The sequence below is a fragment of the Macrotis lagotis genome, chromosome 4, assembly GCF_037893015.1.
Source record: "Macrotis lagotis isolate mMagLag1 chromosome 4, bilby.v1.9.chrom.fasta, whole genome shotgun sequence".
Classification (NCBI taxonomy): Eukaryota; Metazoa; Chordata; class Mammalia; order Peramelemorphia; family Peramelidae; genus Macrotis; species Macrotis lagotis.
This window is the reverse complement of record NC_133661.1, coordinates 49262497-49277220: the sequence shown is the minus strand read 5'-3', so window position 1 is coordinate 49277220 and position 14724 is coordinate 49262497. Positions and strand designations below refer to the sequence as shown.

The 14724-nt window shown below is 51.8% G+C and overlaps 1 protein-coding gene across 3 annotated transcripts in view; it reads right to left on the bottom strand.

Moving 5' to 3' along the window:
• The window catches only part of CSK (C-terminal Src kinase), a 32737-nt gene extending 19153 nt beyond the window's left edge, over positions 1–13584 (bottom strand). Inside the window, exons 1-2 of one of the 3 annotated variants that reach the window (XM_074232716.1) lie at positions 8703–13057; positions 6640–8090 (exon numbers count right to left, since the gene is read on the bottom strand). The gene's annotated coding sequence lies outside the window, so the exon portion shown is untranslated. Of the gene's footprint in view, positions 1–6639; positions 13058–13498 lie in introns of those variants that run through there. The other 2 variants (XM_074232717.1, XM_074232718.1) reach the window with 2 other exon arrangements.
• Between the last annotated feature and the right edge of the window lie 1140 nt (positions 13585–14724).

The following is a 14724-nucleotide window of genomic DNA, read 5'->3' as shown; positions in this document are numbered from 1 at the left end:
CAGCTCCCAGGAAGGACTCTGACCCTGGAAACTTGCATCCCCTCATCGAGTCTCAAACACAGGCATGCCAACAGTTCCAATCAAGTAAGGCAAGGAAAATGGTTATACCTCATTTTCCTCGGGGGCTGTGCAGGCTGGTTGAGAAGACCTGGAAATGTGGTAAAAACACTGGATTTGCTGAAGGGAGAGAGCCTAGGGTCCAAGTCCCTGGCTCTGCCCTTCATCAGCTAAGGGACTTGGGGGGAGGGCAGGGGAAAGCATTTTGACCTTTCTGGGACTGTTTCATCTGCAAAATGAAGGAAAAATTTGCACCACCTACCCTATTAGATTATTGTAACCTCCACTCTCTTGGACCAAGGCAATAGCCTTCCAATTGGTCTCCCCATGATTTCTGGGTTTTTTTTTTCACTAGGTGAATCTCACTACTTTATTTCTTTCATACCTAGCCTTAATCACTGAATCACTGAGGCAATGACTCAGTCAAACTAAGACCTGATAAAGACTTTAGCTTTAAAAGACCAGTCTCCCACTGCAGCCAGGGTCATCTCCGATCGTCCTGGTCCATCTGGTCACAGGACCCAGATGGCTTTGGAGGAGAAAGTGAGGCTGGTGACTTAGCACAGCTCCCCCTCACTTAAATCTAAGTCACTTGCATATCATGGAATCACCTCCCCGGTGTGGTCTTCTTCAAGAAGGACAAACAACCACCTCAGTGAGTAATAGGGCAGCCCCACCGCTGGCAAGTTGGACTACAGTTTCCTTCATTCCTTCTCCTTCTGTTTTTCCTCATAATTGTGGGTGCTCTGCCCTAAGGCTTAGTAAGATTCCTTGGGGTTTACAAGCCCCAAATCACTCAGGCTCTCCTAGATTGGCCAGCAATGCATCTCAAGCTAAACCCTCTTGGCACTGTTTGGGTTCTACTGGGTTCAGAAAACAGCAATGATTTCTGAAAACCTGAGGATCTTCCCTTCCAGACTGATTTTTTTGGAGGCTCCTTGTTTCTTTTCTTTCTCAACAGATTTAATCTATTGCTACTCTGGGGGGCTTCTCCTCCCAACAATTTTTTTCTCTTCTTTTTTGGAAGTGGTTATTCTTGGCCTCTTTGCTTCATCTCTCTCTTACTTAACCTAAAAGACTGAATGGGCATTGCTTCAGTCAAACTGTGACGTTGGAAAGATCTAGTTTTAAAAAGGCAAGGTCTCTAGCAAAGTCACTACCAGGTTTGTATCCCAAGAGGATCCCCAAAGGAAAAGGACCTCTAAGTACATGGATATTTATGCCAGCTGTTTTCTGAAGGCAAGGAATTGGAAATGGAAGGGATGCCCATCAGTTCGGGCATGGCTGAACACATTGATGGAATTCTGCTCTAAGAGATGATGCGCAGGATGCGTTCAGAAAAACCTGGAAGACTTACATGAGCTGATACAAAGAGAAATGGACAGCATACAAAGCAATAGCAATACTGTAACACAACCAGCTGCAAATGATTTAGGCTTTTTTTGGTTTGTTTGGGTTTTTTGCAAGGTAGTGGGGTTCACACAGGTAAGTATTATGTGACTGAGGCTGAATTTGAACTTAAGTCCTCCTGACTCCAGGGCTGGTATTCTATTCACTGCACTGCCTAGCTCCCTCCTGATTTAGCTTTTCTCAGCAATACAGTGACCTAAGACAACTCTGAAGGACTTACGATGAAGAATGCTATCTATCCTCAGAGAAAGAGCTGAGAACTCTCAGAACATAAAATTGAAGCATTCTTTTTTAATACTTTATTTTCTTAAAGTTTTTTTTTTGAGGGGGTGTCTTTTTCTTTCACAACATGACTTTTATGAAAATGTTTTGCACGACAACACATTTATAGCCTCTATCAGATTGTTTGCTTTCTCATGGTGGGGGGGGGGGAGGAAGGGAGAGAATTTGGGGAAAAATGAAATACTACATTAAAAACAAAAAAAGGCCAAAATCTCCCACTGTATCCAGGGTCATTTCCAATTGTCCTAATCCACATCAGGCCAATGGACCCAGATGACTCTGGAGGAGAAAGTGAGGCTGGTCCCCCTCACTCAAATCCAATTCATATGCTTGTCAAAGCATCACCTCCCTGATGTCGTGGGTCTTTGAGAACAAAGAACAAAGACAGCCATGTCAATCACATCAACCACCAGTCTAGGCAATGATTGTTGCCTCCCTTGGCTAAGCTCAAATCTCACCTTCAGGAAGTCTTTTTTTGTCCCCTCTCCCTACTGCTATCAATTAATCACTCAACATTTATTAAGCATTTACTAAGCCAGACACTGGGTCAAGTACAGGGAATACAAAAAGAGGCTAAACATAGTCCTTGTCCACAAGGATCTTGTATTTGTTTGCAAGTTCAATTCAGAGTAAATAGGAAATACTTAACAGAGGGTAGGCAAGAGAATTAAGAGAGGGGGGGAAGCTAGGTGGCATAGTGGATACAACTTGAGTCCTGGAGTCAGGAGGACCTGAGTTCAAATCTGATCTCAGATACTTACTAGCTGAGTGACCCTGGACAAGTCACTTAACCCTGTGTGCCTCAGTCTCCCCATTTGTAAAATGAGCTGGAAGGAAATGGCAAACTACTCCAGTCCTCTGCCAAGAAAACCCCAATAGGGTCATGAAGAGCTGAACAGGACCAAACAACAACTGTCCCTTCTGTTCTGAGCATGCCTTCCTGTGACAGTTGCTAGTTATTTAAATGTTGTCTCCTCCATGAGAATGGGAGCTCCTTGAAGGCAGGCACTGTAGCCTAGTGGCTTGGTATAACACCTGACACAGAGAATGAGCCACAAATACTTGCTGGCTGATTGAAAATTGGGTTAGAGGAAAGGAAGTAATGATTACACAACTATCTCTCACGACACTGATCTCATGACCTGGGCTCCAGAGTCTTCAATAGGAGGGTCTTCATCCTGCTGAAGCAGGGTCAGAGAGGGAAAGGAATAGTGAACTCCACCAGAAAGACTAGGACTGGAAGAGAAGACATATGGGAAAGAACTCCCAGCAATACCTTCTCCTCCTCCAGAGACTCCATTCTGAATATACCCTTCTTTGGTTGAACTGCTATATTTAACTCCTGGAAGCAGCTGTCACATCCCCTTGGGACAAATGGAAGGGGATGTGGGGTGAGGTGGGCCCCCAAACTACAATTCCCAGCAGGCCCAGGGGCTGCTCCCTGAGGGGAGGGTTGGGGATTGGGGCAGCCCCTGACTCAGAGAGGAGCCTCTCTGTGTGTTGAGGTCCAGGGGAACAAACTGGGTATTGTGCCATCCGCTCTGAGGTCAGTGGCTACAGCATCAAGCAGCCCTTTCTTAGAAGGTCTGGGATGGCTGAAAGTGAGGAGTATAGGGGATTGGAGGGCTGTGGTCCCAGCTATGGAGAGTACCCCAGGAAGAGGGGACAGTCAGAGAGCCCATAAAACCATGCGGATGATGAAAGGAAGGGGGGACATGAGGTCTCTAAACTCAGCTCCCTACACCCTACTCCCCCACCCCAAGCTCAGCCCTGTCTGGTGGGGCGTGGGAGCTACTGGGCGGCTGTTTACACGAGTCTAAAAATACCAGCTGAAAAGGGAAGTGAACAGAAGGGGGGTGGGGTGGGCACTTTGCAAATTCAGGCTGAGGTACCTCAAAGTACGAGTTGAAAGGAATGAGATCCTAATGGGGACCCAGAAATAGGGTACCTCAACCTGAAGCCAGAGCAGGTGGGGGCCAGGGGGTGGGTGGTGGTGATATATCTTCACCTGAGAGTCTGTCTGCATGTGGGTACAGTCCTGTCCCCAATAGACCCACCCATCTTGCCACATTGGTAAAGCTGTCTCTTATAGCCAGTCTGGCTGTGGGAGGGGAGGTTGCCATTCAGAGCACTTCAGATATCATGGACCAAATGTTAAAATGGGTTCTAAGAGACATAGTACCCCCCCCAAAAAAAGTTCAGAGAAAGCTCCCTGGGGGAGATGAGGCAGGAGCACCCAGGACTGGCAGAAATAGAAGAAAGAAGGAAAGTCAGGAACAAAGGGGCCACCGGAGGAGCTAGAAAACTGGTTTGATCAGAGACTAATCATACATGGGTTAGTCCAGTGTGTAAATAGCCCCGATAAGTCAGGAGTTGATAGACAGTGGGGAGGCTAAGGCTGGTGGGCTTCCCCTTGCACACCTGGCCCAGGTCTGGGCTGGGCTGGGATAGCCAGACCAGGTGAGTACACAGGAGGTGCTAAAAAGCTGAACTGCCTCTTAGAAACAGTAGCATGAAGGCCCCAGGGAAGGGTGTGTCAACTACTCGGTTCAGTTCAGCTAGTTCAACAGCAATCAAATAATCACAATAATAAGAGATGACTAGCCTGGCATTTATTTATACAAGCCACTTTTTTTTTTGAAGTAGTTAAATGAACCTCCCAGATCTGGGTGTCTCTCTCACTCTTACCTGAAAAGAAAAGGTAAAAGGTTCTGCCTTTGGCCCTGGGCCCTGAATCCTAAGGCTTCTGGATATCAGCCAAATAAGATCATGGCACCAAAAATTTGGACCTGGAAGAGACCTCAGAAGGCACCCCCATCCAACCTTCATTTTACAACCATTTGAGATTATCTCTAAATTATCGAAGATGATGTGTTCTATCTTTCAGGGACCGAGTTGACTTAGGGGAAGAAACTGAAAGTGATCTGTTCAAACAAGGTCCTACAGGGAGTAAATGGAAAAGCCAGCCTCTCAAATGGAGATCTTTAAAAAGAAATCATAAAGATATATATGGATATATACTGCTGAAAAAACCCCACCAATTATAAACTTTATTCCAGTCTGAATAACCTTAAGGCAGAGTTGGGATTTTTGGGGTGGGGGGAGAGGGAAGAATGGTCAAAATTTAGCCCAGTCTAGTGTTACTACCAATCTGATATCTACAGGAGATCTTTTTATTCAATTCTCACAAAGACTCAGCAACCATTAAGCACCTAAGAAGGTGGGAACACTTGGGCCCCTGGAAGATACAAAGGAAAAAGTCCTAAGAGGAACTGACTAGGAGTGGAGGGTCTGAGTTGGAGGGAGGAGGCTATGAGGAAAATGGAAAGGGAAAATGACAGCACCTTAAATAAATAAGAACATCTGCCCTTTTATAAATACTGGCTGAAGTGTGCAAAGTTCTTTACAAAGATCTCACCACACAGGGAGGCAAATGTCATGAATAAAATGATTTCATTTTAATAGAAGAGGAACCCCTGGTGCAGAGCTTTGCCAGGTGGGCACAGCAGGTATATTCTAACAGAACCCTCCCTAGGTAGCCCCGGGAGGTGGGTTAATTTTGTGATGCACTTGTTGGCTGGAAGTGGAAGCCAAGGAACCCAAGGGGCTGCTCTTCTCCTCAGATCGGGCTCTAGCCACTAATTATAGAAGGGAAGGAGTGGGGCTAGTCTAGTCCTCCCCCCCATTTTACAGCTAGACAAACTGAGGTCATGCAATCTTTATAGGTTGGGGAAATCCCAGGCTAGCTTCTCAGGCCAGTCACCTCCCTGGTGGCTAGGGGAAAAAAAAACCGTTTTCAACCTGATGTGTGGGTATTTCTTTGCATTCATTAAAAATGAAAAGCTGCTGAGGAAGGAACTGTGGGCATGCACATTGTCTGGGTCTGTCCTACCCTAGAACTCAGGGCTTGGAGGCTCTTCCTCGAGCTCTTCCTTCCTTCCTTCCTCCTTCCCCAATCGTCCAAGCTGCAGCCTCACAGCTTGGCCCTACCCGGCCCAGAAAAGTATTTAACTACAGCTTCAGCGCCTAATTACCGAGCTACCCAGGCCCTGGGGAGGTGCGCCTACCCAGCCCTGAGCTGAGCGGAGCCGAGCCTGAGCCCGAGCTGCCCCGGGCAGGTCTGAGGAGCCGGAGCTGAGAGAAGAGAAAGAAGTAGGGGTATAGGTGCCCCAGCCAGTAGAAGGTGAGCTGACTAGAGGCCCCCCCCCTTCATCCCCTCCATCTACATTTGCCTACATTTTCATAAACCTTCCCAAGTCTGCACTTAGCCAGCACACTAATCCTAGAATCTGGGAATGACTGACTGGGCTGGCCGAACACCCCTTCCAGATCTACTCATCTAACCAGTTCTCTCTTCAGAGTCTGGATTGTTTGTAGTCCCCTGTCCTGTGTAAGGTAATTACCAGGTCATTCTGATCCAACCTACAGGCCTCTGAACTGCACCCCGCCCCCCACATGCCAGGAATGTACTTTCTCTTCAAAGATCAGTTTAAACCCAACCCTCATCTGACACCTTTTCTGATTATCTTCAGGACTTTTTTGTATCTTGTAAATCCTGAGGTATTTCATGTTCTCTCCCTTAATGAATCAAATGCAAACTCCATGAGGCCAGGCCTTTTTGTCCCAAGCACCTACCACATTATTGGTTGCAGACCAACTGAGGGAACCACATGCCCAAGGTGTGAGATGTCTAAATTATGTCTTCTAGCCCTAACATTCAGGCTGCAAAAGGAAACAGAGGTCAGAACCCAGATGAACTCGAGAGCTAGTTTATTCTTGAGAAAATTAAGTCCCTGGATTCAGCATCCCCTAACTAAGGTAGTTTGATCTTCCTTCTCACCTCCAGCTCTCATTTCCCTGGCTTTCTTTGAGACTCAACTTAAAGCTCACCTTCTGCAGGAGGTTGGTTATTCTTGGTCTGTCCAGATGCTAGTGCCTCCACTTTCAGACTACATCCCATATACATCTTGGATACACCTAGAAACATAGGAGTGGTCTTCCCTATTGGGAATGAATGCATGATTCTCAAATGAAGGGCGTGTTGTTTTATTCCCTCCTTCGAATTTCTAGCTCAGTACAATGTGAGGGCTTAATAAAAGACTGTTGATTTTCTTTTCCTCCATCCCCCTAAGCTCAGGGAAGGCAAATTATTATACATCTGAGGCAAGCCGATTTCCAAAGTTAAAAATACTGTGTAATGCATTTTAAATTTATCCACCTCTTGCTAGCCCTACCTCCTGGGCAGAACTCAGTCCAGATCCCTATTAGAATATAAATTCCTTGAGGGTTGGGATTTTAGTCTTTAACAATGTGTTGTGCACACAGAGTAGGCACTTAAATTCTGTGGCATTAGATTGAATGACTAGCCTGGTGAGGAGAGCACAAGATTTGGACATCTGGAACTGGAGGGCTGTCCCACAGAAATCTTAAAATCCAGCATGTCCTCAACTCCTTATATTTCCTCCCCAAATCTTCTCCTCTTCCTAACCAGCCTAATTACTGCTGAGTTTACCACCAATGTCCCAGTCACCAAAGCTCACAACCTAGGGATCATTCCCATATCCATCCAAGCAACTGCCAAGTTCTATCTCTCCTATATACCCACTTCTCTGTTCTGACTGCCACTTCCCTGATGCAGCCCTTATTTTTTCTCTCACCTGGACTATGGCAATAGCCTACTTGGGGGTGGGGGCTGCCTGCCTCAAGTCTCTCCCCACTCCATTCCATCCTCTACTCAGCTGTCATTGGTTTTCTTAGAGTGCAGCTCTGACAATGCCATCCCCCTCATTCAATAAATTTGATCCCATCCTTTGCAGTTATCTTATACCTTTCTCCCCTTTGTGATCCAAGGATACTCTTAACTTCCCACTGGGGATATCTCTTTAGTAGACCCCCATAATGCCTTCCTTCTTCTTCTCTACCTCCTGCTTCCTTCCAGTTTCACCCCAGAAGCCATTCCCAGTCTTCCTGACTTTCAGTTAAGGTTAATCTAAATTAACTTTCTGAGAGTATCACCATTTCATCCTGTCTAAATCTTGTTTGGTTGTTTGCATGTTCCTGTTACTGAGAGTGGGAGCTATTTTTTGCTTTCCCAATGCTTAGAACACAAATGTTGACAAAGTCCCTCATACTGACCCTATACTCACCACTAAATAACTGTGCCTGGCAGCAAGCCACTTTACCTGGCTTCAGTTTCCCAATCTGTAAAGAAGAGGGTAAGACTAGATGATGTCCCTTCTAACTCTGAGATTCTGATTTATATAAAGTCTTTTCAGTCTTCAAAAGCAGGCCTCAAGGGTCACTTCTTCCAGGAATCCTTGGAAGTTCATAGGCTCCTCTTCCTATTGGGAGACACACATATTTACTCAGGTCTAATTATTTTCTGTGTGAATCCCCAACTACCCTGAATTCCCCAGGCAGCATCTCGTCTTTTCTTCTATTTCCCTCTCTAAACCTATCCCCACCCCCTCCAGGGCCTAACTGGGCCACGTGTTGAGGGAACACAACAATGGGAGAATACTGCACCCCAGCTGGTCAACAGGACCTAGGGGAAACCTGTTCAATGAACTGCCTCCAAAATGGGAGGAGAAGGGCTGGAAGGGGAGAGCATTCAGGCAGGATTCCCTCTACCATCACCCAGAAGTAAAAAGGTCTCGGTCAGAATTTGAGCAGAGGGCTTGGCTTATGTACGGCTGGAAAACAGCAAGCTGTGGCCACTTCCCTTCCCCCACCCCCACCCCATTTTCTGGGCTGGAAGGGGGCAGGGAGGGAGCTTTGTTCATTCACCCCAACCAGAGCAGAGCATCTAAGAGTCTAGAAATCAGCTTCATTTCCCCACCCCCAGGACTTTGTGCCTTAAAACCAGGAAGGAAAAATGCAGAAGGGGAGGGAGAAAGAGGTCAGAGGAGGAAAGCCCAAACAGAGAACTGCAGTTGACAGCAGCTCCCACCCACCTGCACATTGGCAGCCAGGGCTGGTCCTCAGGACCCCTGCACTGGCCCAGGGGAGGTTACTACCTCAGTCCAATAGAGTTAGGGAGAGAGTCCACTCTCCTAGAGGAAAGGATTGCTCTGGTGTTCTCTCTCTTCTCCACCTTTGATCCTGTCCAGTGGAGTTCTGCCTAGAGAGCTAGCAGGAAGATGGGGAGCATTATCCAAATCCAATGTCTTCATTTTACATGTGGGAAAACTGAATTCCAGAAAGGGAAATGACGTGTACAAAGTGACACAGCTAAACTAGTAGGGGTCTTCTCATCCCTCAGACATTCCATTGGCTCTAGAGGCCAAAAGGGACCTCAGGCTAACTTTTGATTTTTACAAATTAAGGGACCTGAAGCCTAAATAAGATAATCTGTTGAAGGTCTGACAGGGAGTGAGCTTGAGAGACGGAACTCAGAACCAAATCCTCTGATTTCAGAATCAGTGCTGTCACTGAGCAATGACCCCCTCCCCCCATCTAGTGCAGAGATTCTTAGGCTAGGGTTTGTGAACTTAAAAAAACCCAACTAGCATTAAACTCTGGTTCTGCCATTAAACTATTATGTGACCAATAGCTTTAGGCCTCAGTTTGCTCACCTGTGAAATAGGGAGAGCACCTTGCCTTTTCTACCACATTGAGCTGCTTGGGAAGATCAAATGGGTCAATGAATGGGAAAGAAGTCTGAGAAATATGAAGTGCGCCCAGACAGGCAGATGGGTTGTTCCAAAGTGCTGATGGCTGTGGTCTGGTTAGCCCTTGGAGGCTTCCCTTCCTTCTTCCCCTGCACACAGATAGCAGGGCCCCCAGCTGGAGGCTCCACTTCTCCCCTTGGGCCCTAGCACATTCACACGTGCTCTCACTCTTCCTTCCCTAGTACTTTATTTTTAGGCCCGAATTTGACTTTAATCGTTACTTAGCGGATTCTATTTCCAGCCCACGGGGGGCAGCCCAAGGCAAGCAGGCAGTGATCTGTGGGATGGAGGATGGGATGGGGAAGCCAGCCAGCTTATATACCACTCCAAACCTAGCCAATCCCCAAAGAAAGGAGGCGGAGAGACTGAGGTGGAGCAAACTGGAGGATCCCCTATGGGAAGAGGGGCATTATGATCAAAGAACTACACAGTCCAAAGGGAACTCAAACCCCCCCCCCCACACACACACACACTCTTAACAAATGGGGACATAGGGCCAAGGAGCAGCAAATGATTTGTTTAAAGTCACACAGTTAAAGGCACAATGTCCTTTTGACCCAGCTAGATCCAGGACACATTGGATTTTGACCTCATCCACCTACCCACCTACTACCCCTTATCCCTGTCAATAAAAAGCTGATTAATGAATTAAGTCTATTAGAACCTAGAAGGTTCCCTTTACCCCAACCTAGGATAGCACACCCCAGCTTTGTCCTGAGCACTTTAGAGAAGGAAGATTGGAGGCTATCTAGAGGAAATGTGCTCTGGCCAAAGTCCTAGAACTCAAGATTTAAAGCTATAGTCCCAGACTCCTACCTCCCCAAATTGATCCAACCTATCAATTGTCTTTCTCTGGAGGGTCAAAGAGAAAAAAGATTCTAGATTTGGAAAGAACCAGGAGAGACCTTTAAAGGTAATCTCACTCGTGGTCACACAGCAGATGAACACCAGGGAAAGGGAACTGTACTCAGGTCATTGTGATTCCGAAGTCCTGAACTCCTATGCAAGAGGCCATGATGTCTTTCTCCAAAGCAAATCCTTGGGAACCCCAAGTGGCTGCTGAGATTTCTTTGGAGACTAACGCCTAGTGGCCACCTTAGCTGGGTGCCTATTGGTCCTTATCTCAGTTCAGTGTGGACCAGCTGCCACAAGGCTTGCTTAGGGTAGACCTCAAAAAGACCTGGCTAATGGGATAGACAGCAGAACCAGGCTTGGCAGAGGCTGGAAAATTTCATCTCCATGGTTACTGTCTACTAGAGGGCCTCGGACCATCACCCGGGGCTTTAACTGATAACAGCCAACTCTACACAACACAGATATGAAAAACATGCTTATAAAAAAACTGATTGAAAGTCCCTTTCCTTGAGTCCTTGCCCATGCTTTCAGCCCCAGGTGGCTGTCTACTTTGCCCATCTCTAGGACTGGCTCTTACAACAAATAATGAGCACAGTCCAAGTGGGGCGATGTATTCTCCCTCTGTGGGGGTAACTTTTAAGGAGCAGCGGGACTAGAAATGGCTGAAGCAGCAAAGCCCTGCCTGGAGGCTGGAGTAAATGATTTTCTTCCTTCTAACTTTCTGCTCTGATTTGGGGATCTGGGTGGTCTAGCCCAGAAAAATCTCAAAAACCACAGTTCCCTCCACACTCCCCCTCCCCATAGAGAGAGAAGCAACAAAGTGGGGGGGGGGGTGAGGAGTAAGAACCAAAGCTCCAGTCAGGATGTCTGGGTCTCATCCTTGAGTCTCATTCCATGTAGCCTCTGGGATCTCTGCTAGTTAGGAAAAGACTGGGTTCAGCCCAAGAAAACTCCAGGATGGTAGGAAGAAGAGAGCTGGGAATGATGAGCTGAAACATTTCTCAGGGAGAACCATCTCCCTCTTGCTCCAAGGACAAGAAGAAGGATAGTTTATGCGAGGTCCAGAATCGTCCCTCCCACTCTCCACTACAATGACAAGGCACAGGTCAGAAGTCAAGCGGGATCCCAGCTGATGCGGTTTCACCTAGCAAATGACTTAAATCTTTCTAGGACCAACCTATTAAAAATGGGGGGGGGAAAGAAATCACCTTTAATCCTTCTATATTAGGTTGTAATTAGAATAAGGGGGACAGTCAGCTCTGAAGCTCCCTCCATCTCAGGAGATGTCAAGCTATGCCTCAGCTAAACAGGGGAGGCACACCAAGAAGTGTCTCCAATAGTGAAGACGGGCTGCACCGAACCAGGAACAATCTCTAAACAAGTTTCCCTTGGTAATCACACAGGCAAAGCAATCAACTGACAAAGCAACTTGGTTTGTGGCTGGAGAAGAGGGGTATCCTCTTACCAGCCCTTAGAGGAAACAATTTAGGTTTTTACCCTCCAGCAGCTCTGAAGAAATATCCTAATAATGGTTCAGAGACCACTTCATGTATCCCTAGATTTTCTTATTAATGGCATTCTCTTTGAGAATTGGTTCAGCCTCAGCACCCCTGAACTTGTTCCACTGACTAGAGGAGTCTTCCTGTGCCTCCTTTTAAAGGCTGGTGAGAGGTGGGTACTCCCTCCCTCTCCCTAGGAGCCCCAGCACTCCCACCCAGATGGAGACCTCTTGAGCCTTGAAAAAGCTGAGGGTGATTTCCCAAGAGGCGAAGCAAGCATCCCCTGGGAACCCCTGACCGGATGTAGAAAGTTCCAGCTGTTTCCAGCCCACCAGAGCTCCACCCTGGCATCAGCTCCTCCCCTTTATTTTGGATCTCCCATCCTACTCGGTGGGATGGTGGGGGAGAAGGATGGGGACTTCTCTGTCCCCCTCCCAAGGCTGGGATCTGTATTTTAAGCCAGTTTCCCCCAAGATTCCAACCTGGGCCACTTTAAGAGGACAAGGAGATTGGCAGGATCGGATGGACTGAATTCCACCAGAAGCTTCAGCTAGAAGATGGCTTGGGATGCAGGAGCTGTGGGGTGGATTTATAGAATGTGGCTCTGGTTGAGGTCGGCTGGCCTAGACTGATCTCAGGGTCTCCACAAGAAGTCCCAGAGGATGGGGCCGGGATGGAGAAGAGGGAAACTGGCAATGCCAACCCTTGGAAGCCTCATCCTCGGGTCTTGGCCCCTGAGGAAAGGGGCAGGGTCACCATTTTAGGGAGGTTTCCAGGAAGGGGAGAGGAGTCAGAGGGAGAAATTGAGGCTGAGACCACAGTTAATGGGTAGCAAAGGCTTGAGCCCGCAAGGAAGGCAAAGCCGGCCCCAGCTCTGAGCCTGAGGGCCTCCGTCCAGACACGGCTTCATCAAGCCTCAGAGAGCCGGTGGTGTTCCTTTGCGTTCTGCCACTGGCCGGGCTCTTAAGAGACAAGTGCCCCCGGTCCCTTTCTCTCCCCAACTCTCCTGAGAAGGCTTTCCTTGCCAGGGAAACTTCCAAGTGCTCCCTCGGGCTCTACTTAGCCTTAGGGTCCTTTCCTCCGAGGTGGTCACACGGGGGCCCTTCCTGGGCTGCGTGGGCTCTGGGTGTGTGTGTCCCCCTCGTGGGCAGGTGCCTTGGGGTAGAGGTCGTCCCGGGGGCCAGGCGGGCAGGAAGGTGGCACTCTGGAAGGCCGGGCTCTCCCCCAGATCTGCAGGTTTCCCGGCTCCCCTTCCCGCGGATGCTCCAGGACGGGTGGCGAGTGGCGGGGCTCGGTGCCCGCCGCGCCACCCGCTCCTTTCTGAAGGGGAGGATTCTCACCCAGCACCACCAGGCTGGGGCACTGCCTTCCCCAAGGGTCCCCCACAACCGCGCCGCCCCGAATAACGCTCCCCCGGCTCCACCCTCTCACGGCGGCGAACACGAGGGAACGGCAGGGCGGGGGTCTCGGCGGCCGGGCCAGCCGGGAGCACGTGCCGGGCACTCGCGGCCTCCGGGCGGCCCCTCCGGGCAGGCAGCCGCGCCCGCTGGCCTCGGCGCCCCCGCCCGTCAGGCCGCCCCCGGCCCCGAGCCCCGCTGCGGGGGTCTCTGCGGCGCGGCGGGCCGGGCCGGGGGGCTTTGTCTCCGTCTCCCGCCGGGCGGGGGCTGCCGGCTGCCGCCCCGCCCCCTCCCCCCGCCACATGTCCGGCCCGCGCCCCGCACTCACCCGGCTCCGAGCGCTGCGGTCCGAGCGGCGCGGCCGCCGGCGACATCGGGGGGCGCGGGGCGGGGCGGCGGCCGCGGCCCGGGGAGTTCCGCTTCCGAGCGGCGCGGCCGGCCCGGGGGGGCGCGGGGGGGCGCGGGGCGGGCGGCGGGGCCCCCAGCCCGGGCGCGCGGCGGCAGGGGCGGGGCGGGCGGGGCGGGCCGGGCCGGCGGCGCGCGCGTCCTCTGCGGCGGCGGCCGCCCCCTCCCCAGGCGCGCTCGGCTCCGCGGGAGGAAGCGCGCAGGCCGGGCCGCAGGAAGCGGCGCCCGGATCCATCCGCCGGCCGCGGCGCGCCTGCGCGACTCGCCGGCCCCGCCCCCGCCGGCGCCGGCGGACAGGCCGCGCCCCCTAGCGGCGGCCGCGGGGCGCGGCGCGGGGGTGTGTCCGGCCCGGCCTCGGGGCCCCCGCGGCGCTGGGGGAGGGAGGGGGCTTCCGCGGCCCCCGGAGCCCCCGGCCCCACGGGGGGGGGGCGGGGGGGGCAGAAGGAAGAGAAGCGGCCCCCACGCGGGGCCGGCCGGGCGGGGCCTGCCGGGGAGGGGCCGGGGGTCCCGGGGGCGGGGGGGGGGGGCGCCGGGCCTCTGATGATGTCGGGCAAGAGGACCGTGACGTCAGGGAGGTGACGTCATGGGAACGATTTGGATTTGAGTGGGGGGCGCCGGGGCGACCCGAGAGGACCCCAGGGGTGAGGGGGTGAGGGAGGCAGCGAGCGCCTGAGGCCGGACTCGAACTCGCGGCCCCTGGCCACCGAAGCAGGGGGCCGACGGCTCGGAAGGGCGGGCGGGACACGAGCCCGGGGCTCCCGGAGGGGAAGGGGCTGGGGGAGGGGGGTGCCGCCTGCACCCCCGTGTGACCCCGGCCCCCCCGACCCCCGACCCCCATGTCTCAAACAAGACAGCTTAGGGGTTCCAGCGGGCTGAGAGCCCGGGGACCTGGGGAGTTGCCCCGGGCCCTGCCCCTGCCCCTGCCCCTGCCCCTGCCCCGAAGCCTCCCCGGGCCCTGCCCCTGCCCCTGCCCCTGCCCCTGCCCCCGAAGCCTCCCCGGGCCCTGCCCCTGCCCCTGCCCCGGGCCCTGCCCCTGCCCCTGCCCCTGCCCCCGAAGCCTCCCCGGGCCCTGCCCCTGCCCCTGCCCCTGCCCCTGCCCCGAAGCCTCCCCGGGCCCTGCCCCTGCCCCTGCCCCTGCCCCCGAAGCCT